The sequence below is a fragment of the Channa argus genome, chromosome 2 (genome assembly GCF_033026475.1).
Source record: "Channa argus isolate prfri chromosome 2, Channa argus male v1.0, whole genome shotgun sequence".
Classification (NCBI taxonomy): Eukaryota; Metazoa; Chordata; class Actinopteri; order Anabantiformes; family Channidae; genus Channa; species Channa argus.
In genome coordinates this window covers 17,572,236-17,583,037 of record NC_090198.1, presented here as the reverse complement: position 1 = coordinate 17,583,037, position 10,802 = coordinate 17,572,236, and the positions used below count along the sequence as shown (strand labels likewise).

Genomic DNA, 10,802 nt, shown 5'->3' with positions numbered 1-10,802 from the left:
GCAGGTCACAGGGCTACATACACAGCACAGCCTTTCCTTGTGTTGTGCAGATATACATATCTTTAGACATTTTAATTTCATATTGTGAAGTCTGTTGTTGTGCTGTTTTTAACAACAGGACGGCAGGTGTAAGGGAGCCTGTAAAGTGATCTTTTTTTTTCTTTGGGTTGATAATTTTCTCTGCACAGTGCATAATAGAAAATGTAGGAAACAGCTTTTCTTTGATAGATAAATACTAACATTTGTGGGTAGTTTTATTAATTTGTTTTAACCAAGGAAGCAGTAAAGCTCAATGTCTTGTTTTCTGCTTGCCAGTCTGTCCAACACTTCAATCTAGATGGAATTATCAGAACAAAATTTCAGTGGATTACAAACTGATCACCTAATTTAAAACTTTATGGTCCCCAGAGGATGACTCCTAATATTCTACGAGAACTTTTTCTCTATCACCAACACGAGATTGACTTTTGTATGTGAAATGTCTTGTGAAGGATAAACAGTTAAAATTACTTGCCAAAAGTAATGACTACATATTACTTATTACCGTTATTAGTAATTAGTCAAGTTACAACATTACTTTTAAAGACATTAATTACATTTGAACCTTTTGGATTACTTTTAGAGAACGTCCCCATTAACTAACATTTGAATATAAAGTAAAATTAGGAATCCCCAGTTTCATACTTGCCAAATACTGTATCACCTACATGTATCTATGATGTTTCTCATGCTTTTTAGTGGTCTCACACAGACTGCATAAACATGTCTTACTTACAAACTCAAAGCTAAATTTGCTTAAAAACACAAAATGATGTGATGCACCTAACCAGCTAGCTAAAAAACATAAAAATAAAAAAAATCCTTTCATGCTTCAACTAAATCCACTTGATCTGAAGGGGGCTAATAATTCATTTTGATATTTTTGCTCACATCCTCCCTCACATAGTCTGTTACATATGACAGGGATTTAGCTCCAACGTTTAATGCTCTGCACTTTCCTGCGGCATATGAGGAGATTCAGTAAACGTTTGAGGTAAGACCTTACGATACTGCAGTACTATGACAAATATATATCACATAATGTGTGTAACCACAACACTGACAGTACAAAAGATCATGTTCATTTTCATTATGTGATTCCTCACAATTAAGAATCAGATCATTTTTATTTGGTACCATCATCAAGCCAAAATGTGAATTTCTACGAAAGCTTCCTGACTATGGCCCACAGTATTGTGGGAAAAAAGATGTGTGCCCCATATTTTTCCACTATAAAACGATGTATGTAAAACTCTTCAGTTGATTTATGGTTTCGAATTATAAACATAAAGATACAAACTCCAAAGAAGTTGTTTGTAAATGGTAAGTGGCCACTTATATAGTGCTTAACAATGTTGATTCCCATTTATCCATTCACACACACACGCCATGCAAGGTGCTCACCTGACCCACCGGGAGCAACTTCGGGTTCAGTGTCTTGCCCAAGGACCAACGAAGCTACAGCCGCCCTTTTTATTTATGTAGCAAATACTGTACTGGAACATACAGTGCAATAATATACTGGTTTAGAATTAGTGTACTAGTATTTTTGGTGTAATTTTTCAATCTGACATAAATTTGAATTGCAATTATGAGAAAAATACCAGTGTCCACTGGACTCAAATCCATGGCTGGGAGAGTGGAAAGGACTCCACATAAACAACAAGTAATCATGTTGTAAAATGCTCCAGTGCAGCCATCAACTGGATTAAAGTTAAATAAGGCGACATTAATACATCAACACAGAATATTAATAATGTAGTGAAGGACCTCCACAAAGCCATCCATCCTGGCAAGAACACTCTTCTCCAAGATATCTTTCTTTCTTTAAATGACAAAGATTGTGACTGATGATGCCAAAGACTGACCAGCAAATTCAGAGCTATGCTTTAGCTAACAAAGGCTCTCTGGGTGGTTTATTGGATTAGAATGTTCATATAAATACTGAGGATTTAGGTTTTAAGTTTTGGAATCAAAGTTTGCTGACTGAACCACAAAATTGTTGCATAATGAACTCATTATTGTCTTTGGAGTCTATTTAAGAATTATTAAAGGGTGGAAGAATCTGGCTGTGGGACATCTATGATCCCTTGCAGAGAAGCAGACAGCTGAGGACCAGTGACAACACACCTAATGGTGTTTGACATGTACGTGATAACTGTAATCAGGGTTTGTGTCAGGCTGAATAATTTTGTTGCTGCAACAGCAACAAAGTGTCCCCATATATTTGGTTTCACATGTGACTTTGTTTTCCTCAGGAGAAAATGCGATGGGTTAAAGAAACCCGTGTTCACTTTGAACACCCTCTGTCTCTTTTTCTTCAGTCTCATTGTATGTTTCCAGGTTAATTGACCGAATTGATGTCCCCCCCATATATACTATACAGATGTTCCCACCCTGTCCCCACATCATCCCACATTGACCAGAGTGCAATACAATCCCCAAAAACCCAACACTTTGAGAGAATGGGTGGGCAGTGACACATACTGAATGACAATGAGCACATGATCTGTTGTTTCCACTCTGAGGGACAAGTATGAAGCGAGAAAAACAAATGATTTGAAAGTCACTGGGTGTACACTATCAACATATTTATATTGACATTGGAATTAATAATTAATGAGTGTAATTTGAAATGGGACACTAGTTGTGATGAACCCTTAGAGAATAATCCACTTACTACGCAGTTTTGTGTGACTTTCAACTCATTTTCCTGATATAAAAATTATAATAAATGGAAAACAAAAGTGAAAAATGAAATGGATTTTCAGCACATGTAAAAACAAATGCTGTTTCCGGTGATGAAGCCATAGCCCAGAAACAACCACGCCTGCTCTCTCAGCCCCTTAACAGGTTGTCCTTCATATGAACAAATGAGTGCACACAGAACTCTGCATATCATTTCCTGACAAAGATCTACTTCTGCAGTTTTGTGAATGCCCCTTCTCCCCTGCTCCTTTTCCAACCATAGGGTACATTCTAATGCTTTACACATTAATAACCTTAGCACATAAACATTAAGATACATACGTTGAAATAGTGCTGTTGTTCAAGGGCAGCATTAGTTGAGATTTGGAGAAAATTTCACAGATTTGTGTTTCTAAGCTGATATCTCTTCTCCTCCATCCCTTCCAATTTCTTTTTAATCTCTATCACTTCTTCTTTTGTTTTATAAGATCAACACCTGTCCCTCTGCATATCCTTCTTCTCCTCCATTTGGTAAACTCTTTGACATTCATTCACTTCTTTGCAGGATGACTTATTTTCCTCCTCAACCTATCTCATTATGTATCCCATCCTTCTGTCATTGAGAAACTTTGTTTTTGTCCATCTCCACTGTTTTATCTGAGATTTCTGTGCACCTTAATGCAACACATATGTCTTCAGTTGTTTGCATAAAGACACAGCTGCTTTGGGGAGCCTATCTTGGCAGCGGCACAGAACTATGCAGAAGTATGCATGTGTTGTGGTTTATGCTACAATGCTGTTAAATTGATTCGTGCAGTACAATATGGCATTAGAAATTCTGCTTTGTAGTACTTACACTTAGCCTAATAACTTTCATACTAAGAATTAGGAGCTCTAATACTTTCCAAACGAACCCTGAGCAGCCAAGACCACAGGTGGCATGTTTAAATGCTATAAAGTACTTGCTGGGGGTATGCTGATGCCATGTACCTGTTTTCTGTTCATTTAAATCTACATGTTAAGTTGTATGTTTGTGTGTTGTTCAGAGTTCAGCCCTCTCTTATAACTGTTTATGGCCAAACTCTGCTTGCAGGGTGAAGTAACATGAAAAACATGGGAGAACGAGAGGGTTGCAACACTTGCAACCTAAGTTTGATAGATTACATTGAAAGCCCTAAGTGAAAGGGAATTAGCTATCTTTCTTTAACTTGCCAGTGAAGTAGCTGCCACAGTTGGGTGTTATTTATTGACAGTTCCTCCAGATTTGTTATGTTTTCCCCAAAACATATTAGGTAACAATACACATAAAATACAAAGCTTCTACCGTTACTCTTTTTATTTCCCCAAGTCTGGTTCTGTAGTTTATGATTTGAACATGTGCAAATACAAACACATAGTAAAGGCAGGATACTTGATATCCAGCAAGAGAGAGAGAGACAGAGAGGGAGAGAGAGGCAGAGAGAGAGAGAGAGAGAGAGAGAGAAAGGGGGGGGGGGTAATTAGTTTATTGGTCACTTAAAGACAAAAATACACAGTTTTTCCCATTCAGCACACCTCTATCCTCTCAAACCCTGCACATCCATTAAGCCATATTCTTACATTGCTTCATGTTTTAATTCTGATGCTAATATGGCCATTGTAGGCATATTCACTGTGGACCAAATAGTTCTCATCTCACAGTGTCAGATAATAAAGCTTCCCAGGGCAATAAATTATGGCGCTTTTTATTGTACATACAGGTATACTTTCACTTCACTATTGGACACCCTGGACTGGAATGTACAGGCCAGCTTATCTAAAGTAGCAAACGCGATTTGTCCTTTTGCAAAGTCGCTCAAACGCTTGCTTTCAATAAAATGAGGTGCTTTGTGAAGCCTTTGTAGAGTAGAGAACACTATCAACACACACACACATCACAGTTACACAGAACTGCATGCAGGCCACTCCCCATGTCATCACCTGGTAATCAGCTGCAGTTCTGTACTTGTTTTGAGACAGAGGGTGTTTCCAGGTGTTATGATCAGAGTAAGTTTCTGGTTGAGTCTAACAGCACAAGGTGGAAAAAGTTTGTTGTTTCTTTAAGCAACAGTTAGGCAGATAATACAGGGAGGAGTCTGTCAGGATTTCATTGTGATCCAGCTGCAGGCAGAAGGTATTGCAGCAGCATGACTGATTACTGCTGCTCTGCCTGAACAAAAACACCTCGTTTGAGGTCAGTCTGTGTGGGTGTCTGTATTTGACTAGCAGTCAGTACAATACCTCCATGTTCAGCCCTTAATTGCCTGCTGGTAATAACTGGAGTCGTGATAGATGTGAACAGCTGTGAATGGAGGGAAGAAAAAGTGCCATAAAGATAATGTTGACAACCGGCCAAAACAAAGAAGTGAGGCCATTCTGTGTGAGGGTGTGTGCCTATAAGGCAGCGGAAGGCATTTCAAGTCGTGTGGTTATTCCTTACAACATGAATAATGATTTACCTTGTAGTGGGCTTAAAGTTTATTAAAGCTGCACAAATACTGTACCTGTTGTTAGTGTTGTATCAAATGTGTATTTGGGTGGAAGGTCAGACCATCAAACTTCCGTGTAGCACACTAAGAAGCACAACTTCAAATGTTCTGCACTTTGATAGCAATTTCTGCCTTATCAGTATGCAAAGCACTTTACAATGTTGTTTCTCATTCTTCCATTTACATCACTACATGCCAGTGACCGTGGAGCTGCAATGCACGGCAATGGCTTGACCTGTAAGGTGGAGATTTAACTACCAACCCAGCAATTAGTAGACAACCACCTTACTTTCTGAACCACAGCTGCCCATCAAATAAATGGTACTGCTGCTCCGTATCTGCAAGACACTAAATGTTAGAACAACAGTTTGCACTATATTTTTTATAGCAAGATGTTAACTTTACAGGTTGTTGTGCTGCCTCCAAATGGCTTCAGTTTTAATGTCCTACTGTGTACTCGGTAGCTATGACAATGTCAGTCTGTACTGTATGTGTGTCTGTGAACTGCATCTCAGGTCCAACATCAGCACATAACGTAACATAATTACTCAATGACCTGAAGTGGAGCCAGACTGGCTCCAAGCCACTTCCTGCCACAACATCTGAATATTGCAACACTTGCAACCTAAGTTTGATAGATTACATTGAAAGCCCTAAGTGAAAGGGAATTAGCTATCTTTCAGAAATATGGCAGGCACACATCCTCAGAGGAAACTCTGGATTATAACGGTATCCTACAGAGAGAAAAACTGTAATATGCTTATCCATCTTAGTCAAAAACTCAACAACTACAAATTTTGTGCTATGTGAAGTTATTTTTCAGTGGAAAAACACACTAACACCAACTAAATAATGTAGCAGAAAAAAATACATAAATCTGAGCAGTTATAAAAACCATTAGTCTTAATTTAGGTGATAAAATTAAGAATATATGACATAACCAAAACTGGTAATATGAAATGTTCTCACAATTCTGTATTTTTATTATTTCCGGGCAGTTTAGATTAGATTAAATTCATTGTTGAGAAACATTTTGGTATGTGGACATATTTCACATGTCTCAAACACAATAGACGGAAAATAGAGGCGTGAGACAGGAAAAAAGAAAATACCTTGACTCTAAAACTGATCTGACGGAGTGATGTTGTATGAATTAGCAGAATAACACAGGAACAATATTCCCACTGTCATAAAAAGATGGAAAACCCCTTTGTTGGAATGACGCAGAGGTTTCCCTCCTGCTGTGAACACACCCCCTCCTACACGGAAGCTCTCATTAACCCGAAATGCTCTACACTTCCTGCTGGTCAGGGATTGTGCCCTGATTTAGGGGTTACTATGGCAACAGTTGTTTTGTCGGAGCGAGGGTGTTTGGGTACAGAGAGAAGTTAAATGATGGCCACAGAGAAATGTTTGTCTGAAATGGACACAGAGGCAGACTGTGTGGTGTTTGTAGCTCAGCCTTGTTACCTCAAAGAGTGTCACCACAACAGCAGAAATACAAAGATACTGTGGCCAGTACTGTGGGCTTTTTTCTCTCTTAGCGGTTAAATGTCGTTTTAGCCGATTCAAAATGAAACTTTCATTTTTTAGCTTTCAAACAAATGTACCCCACCTGTTTAAAAAATCAATTAAGAGAAGAATTAAAACTTTTTCATTTTGCGCTGTTGATTGAGAAAAACCTGCTGAACAACACTGAATAGTTCTGATGTTCTTGGTTTTAAATAAGTACAGTACTAAACTACTGTGCCAACGTTTGGCTTGCACACCTAAAGAATTCCAACATATTTTGTTCACAGCTGCCCTAATTATAATTTCTGTAAATTTAAAACAAATTAAGATTATAAATTGCATTTGTCATAAGACATCTGTCACGCACAGCTGCCTAATGCTTTCTGACTCCACAGAATATTGGAGTTACATACTCCAGGTTGAAATTAGCTATGAGCTCATGTACATGTAGTTTATGGAAATTATCCATGTGGAGCTGGTTTAAAGCAGGCATCTTACGGTTTTGTAACCTCTGTTTGAATGAGTTATACTGTAAGTGGTAAAAATGTGTTATGTTTGGCCTTTGTGTAAGGTTGCTAACTATTGTTTTACTTATGGGCTCCTAAATTATAAAACACTTTCATCTTGACATTTCTTGTTTTTCATATGACCTTTTTAAAGTTGAGGTGTAGACTGAAAATCTCAGGAAACCTGTCAGTACTGTACTTTGAAGCAGGTTGGACAGCTTAGGAGACAATAAAGGTTTTCTGGAAAAAACACTTTTGTTTATTATCACTCTGTTTTCTTCTCCTCTAAACACAGAGGGACACAGACATTGCTAGAAATTGTATTTTCCTTTAGTCTAAATCTTTTCTGGATCTGTCATTTGGCACAAAATGTACTCCAGGATCATGTGAGAGACAGAAGGGGAGATGTGTTGTGTTGTTTTGAACTTTTAATCTCTTGTGCTGTAATATATCGTTGCAAACAGCAGTATTTGTGCTATAAGGAGTAACAGTTGCCTTTACAAGCTGAAGCAGTTACTGAACCAATAATCAAATAGTCAGAAGCCAAAGAAGATGCTAACTGACATTTTAGCTATTACAGGGTTTAAGGACTCTGCAAACCTTTATTTTTAACCGCGTTGAAGATAAACACCACTGACAGTGCAATACTATAATGTAATCCCAAGTTGCTGTAACAATAAATTTTAAGGTGCATTCTAACCAATATAATTAGGTAGCATTATAACAAAGTTGTATTGTGAGGTAAATATTTTTGCATTTGTTTCCCATGCACAAGTCAAAGCTTCCACAAAGAGAAACAAAACAGCTATTAAGCTAAATTAAACAAAAAAGTAAACACAGGTGGCAAGCTGTACAACACAGCTAAGGTTATACAGCAACCAAGGCCAGAGCACCTACTCTATTAACATTTGTAATGTCCTGTTAGTGAGTTATTTACAACCTCTGTCGACAGTGGCTGGTGATCAGAAACTAAAACTTTACCAATGCAACAACGTGTTAAACAATCACAATAACGAAAACACACAGCAAGGCAGCTGAGTACTTCCTGGTCAAACAGCAAGGACAGGAGCTCTGCATCATTTCCTAAAAAAAACTAAAAGCCAGTTCGATATTTACTCTTTGTCCTTTCTCTCTTTTTTACATCCTTGCTTCCACAAATTACGCCATCTTGCCGGATTTGATCTGTAGATCTCTTGCATGGCTGCATGTTTTTACAGAATACTGAGCTATGTGATACAGCAAAGCACTGGGCAGTTCTCAGTGCTTTGCTGCACTGAGAACTGGTTTTTCTGGAATGGGTATCCAAAGTCCCATACGCCAGTATTGGGGGATTAGGCCTGCTAACAGAGTCCACTCATCTTAGTGTACCATCTAAATGATTTTAAAGTGGTTATATAAAAATATTCACTTTGGGGGCTTTTTAATTGAGGTATTTGTGACATGTCTAATATTAATTTATAAACCCACCGGTAAACTGAACTGGAAGTGACTCACAAGTCCCAGATCCCAAACCCATTATTAACATCCCCCACAACTCCCACACACACACACACACACACACTCCCCTGTGGTACAGTAGAAATAGGGGAAGAATTGTGGTGTTCTGGGTGTTTATTATGGCCAGCAGTGATTTAACTGCTATGCTGACTGACTCCATGTTCAAGTCTGTGTCTTGTGCTCAGACCCCCTCTGCCTGGCTAGAGGAGTCTAGCCTCTGAGATTGTGATACCATGAAAAATACAAAATGGTGAAAGAGAGACATAATGTTACTATCAGAGTTGGAACATAACAGGAAACTTACAGTGGTCATTGTGCTGATGCTGTTTTGGGTTATCTGAGTCACAGAGATCCTGTGGTGGAGCTGTAAACTGTTACCTGGTCAGCAGATGTTTCTTTTTCTCCTGACATTGTACCGCATGCAGAACCACTTATTGCTCTTGAAGAAATTGCTGTGGGGGCAAGATAATATGTCAAGATGTGCTCTGACTGTGACAAATAAGTCTATCCCACATAACTCATACAAACAAATATCTTTTTCTACGAGACTAAAGGAAACCCAGTATGACAGCGCAGAAAAGTCCTTAATAAGGACTCTGGTGTCTATCTGGAGCTGACAGACTGTCAAATTCCTTAGTGTGAGGTTGCTCACTTAGGGCTTGGTCGATGCACACAGTGAGTCAATTTGGATCAGGCTGAGACCAACCACAAGCAAATAAGGTACTTGTCTGAGTCACAAACCCTTTGGCAGGCCGCACATGTCGATTATCAAAGCATTCTGCTGGTATTCTATGAAAACAGTGTTATAATAAGGCATGCCTTTGACTAGGTTTACAGCTGTGCTTTGTTGTAAAGCATATTTGGTATAAAGTTTGCTGTGGCAACTGTCATTCTCTTTGTGATCGACATTGTCTCTCAATTATCTACAGATAGCTTGAAGAGTTAGTTGACTAACAGAGTGATTCAACGCGCAATTGAACATCTTAACTTTATTTCCCAGAGTGATATTAGAAGTTAAGAGCTAACTTTGGTCTCCAGCATTAAAAATACACCTACGAACATGTTTAGAGCTGTCTTATTCATGAATGGTATTGCTTGTGTAATCTTTAGATGCTGCAACTCCTTCCTAAATATCACTGTCATGGATGCAGATAAGCATAGCAGCAAGCCCAATCATACAGATAGTGTCCCAAATGAATATATAATGAGGGACAAGAAGAAAAAGAAGTCCTGCAAAAGATGGTTTGGTTCCCACAGAGCTGTGATATCAACATCATAAAGTGAGTCTGGGGTTACAAACTGTTGGAGAATCCACAGAAGAGCTGTAGAAAGCTTGTCAAGATGCTTTAATTTCCTATAAAATAGGTGTGCAGGTTGCTGTGCTCTGACTTGTTTTCAAATTATACCAAACACAATGCTGTGTAATTAAAGAAACTTGGCCATACATGAAGCAATCCAAACAGACTGATATGACCAAAAAAAAGTAACAAAAAATATTTATATGTATCCTTTGCATTAGTCATGAAAAGGTTTATTTTTGTTATTTAACATCACATGGATGGCCTTGGCATCTCAAAGAGTACGTGAGGAAAGGGGGAGAAAGTAATTACAAAAAATGACCAAAATCTTGTAACAGCCCTTTCTAATCATTCCCTCTGCATCTGTGCAGTGAGATCATGAGTTCACTGCACCCATGGCTAGCATTTCTGTTACTGAAGGATAAACACCACAGAATGTTTGTGTAATGAAAGACTTAGTGTTTTGATTAAACAGGCTATTGATCTGATAACACATGTTGGCTTTATGAGTGAGAAAATGACTTCAGAAGAGAGGAGAGTTAAAATAACTCCTACCTTCCAATAAACCACCTTAATTGCATTAGTAAGGACATCGAGCTGCAACCACAACTCCTGGTGGATCTAAAATGTTTTGTCATATCTTTTAAAATGATGTGAGTCATTTTCCAACAGCCAAAGTATCACATGCTTTGCCAAGCCAAGGGATTTACCCATAGGCACAGTGCACGCTATTTTCCTGTAGGCGAAAACAGATT

General features: G+C 38.4%; 1 protein-coding gene across 1 annotated transcript in view; it reads right to left on the bottom strand.

Moving 5' to 3' along the window:
• LOC137108452 (interleukin-1 receptor type 1-like) overlaps positions 1-10,802 on the bottom strand; it is a 41,548-nt gene that overhangs the window by 26,521 nt on the left and 4,225 nt on the right. The window contains exon 2 of the mRNA XM_067493050.1: positions 9,054-9,201. The gene's annotated coding sequence lies outside the window, so the exon portion shown is untranslated. The remainder of the gene's footprint in view (positions 1-9,053; positions 9,202-10,802) is intronic.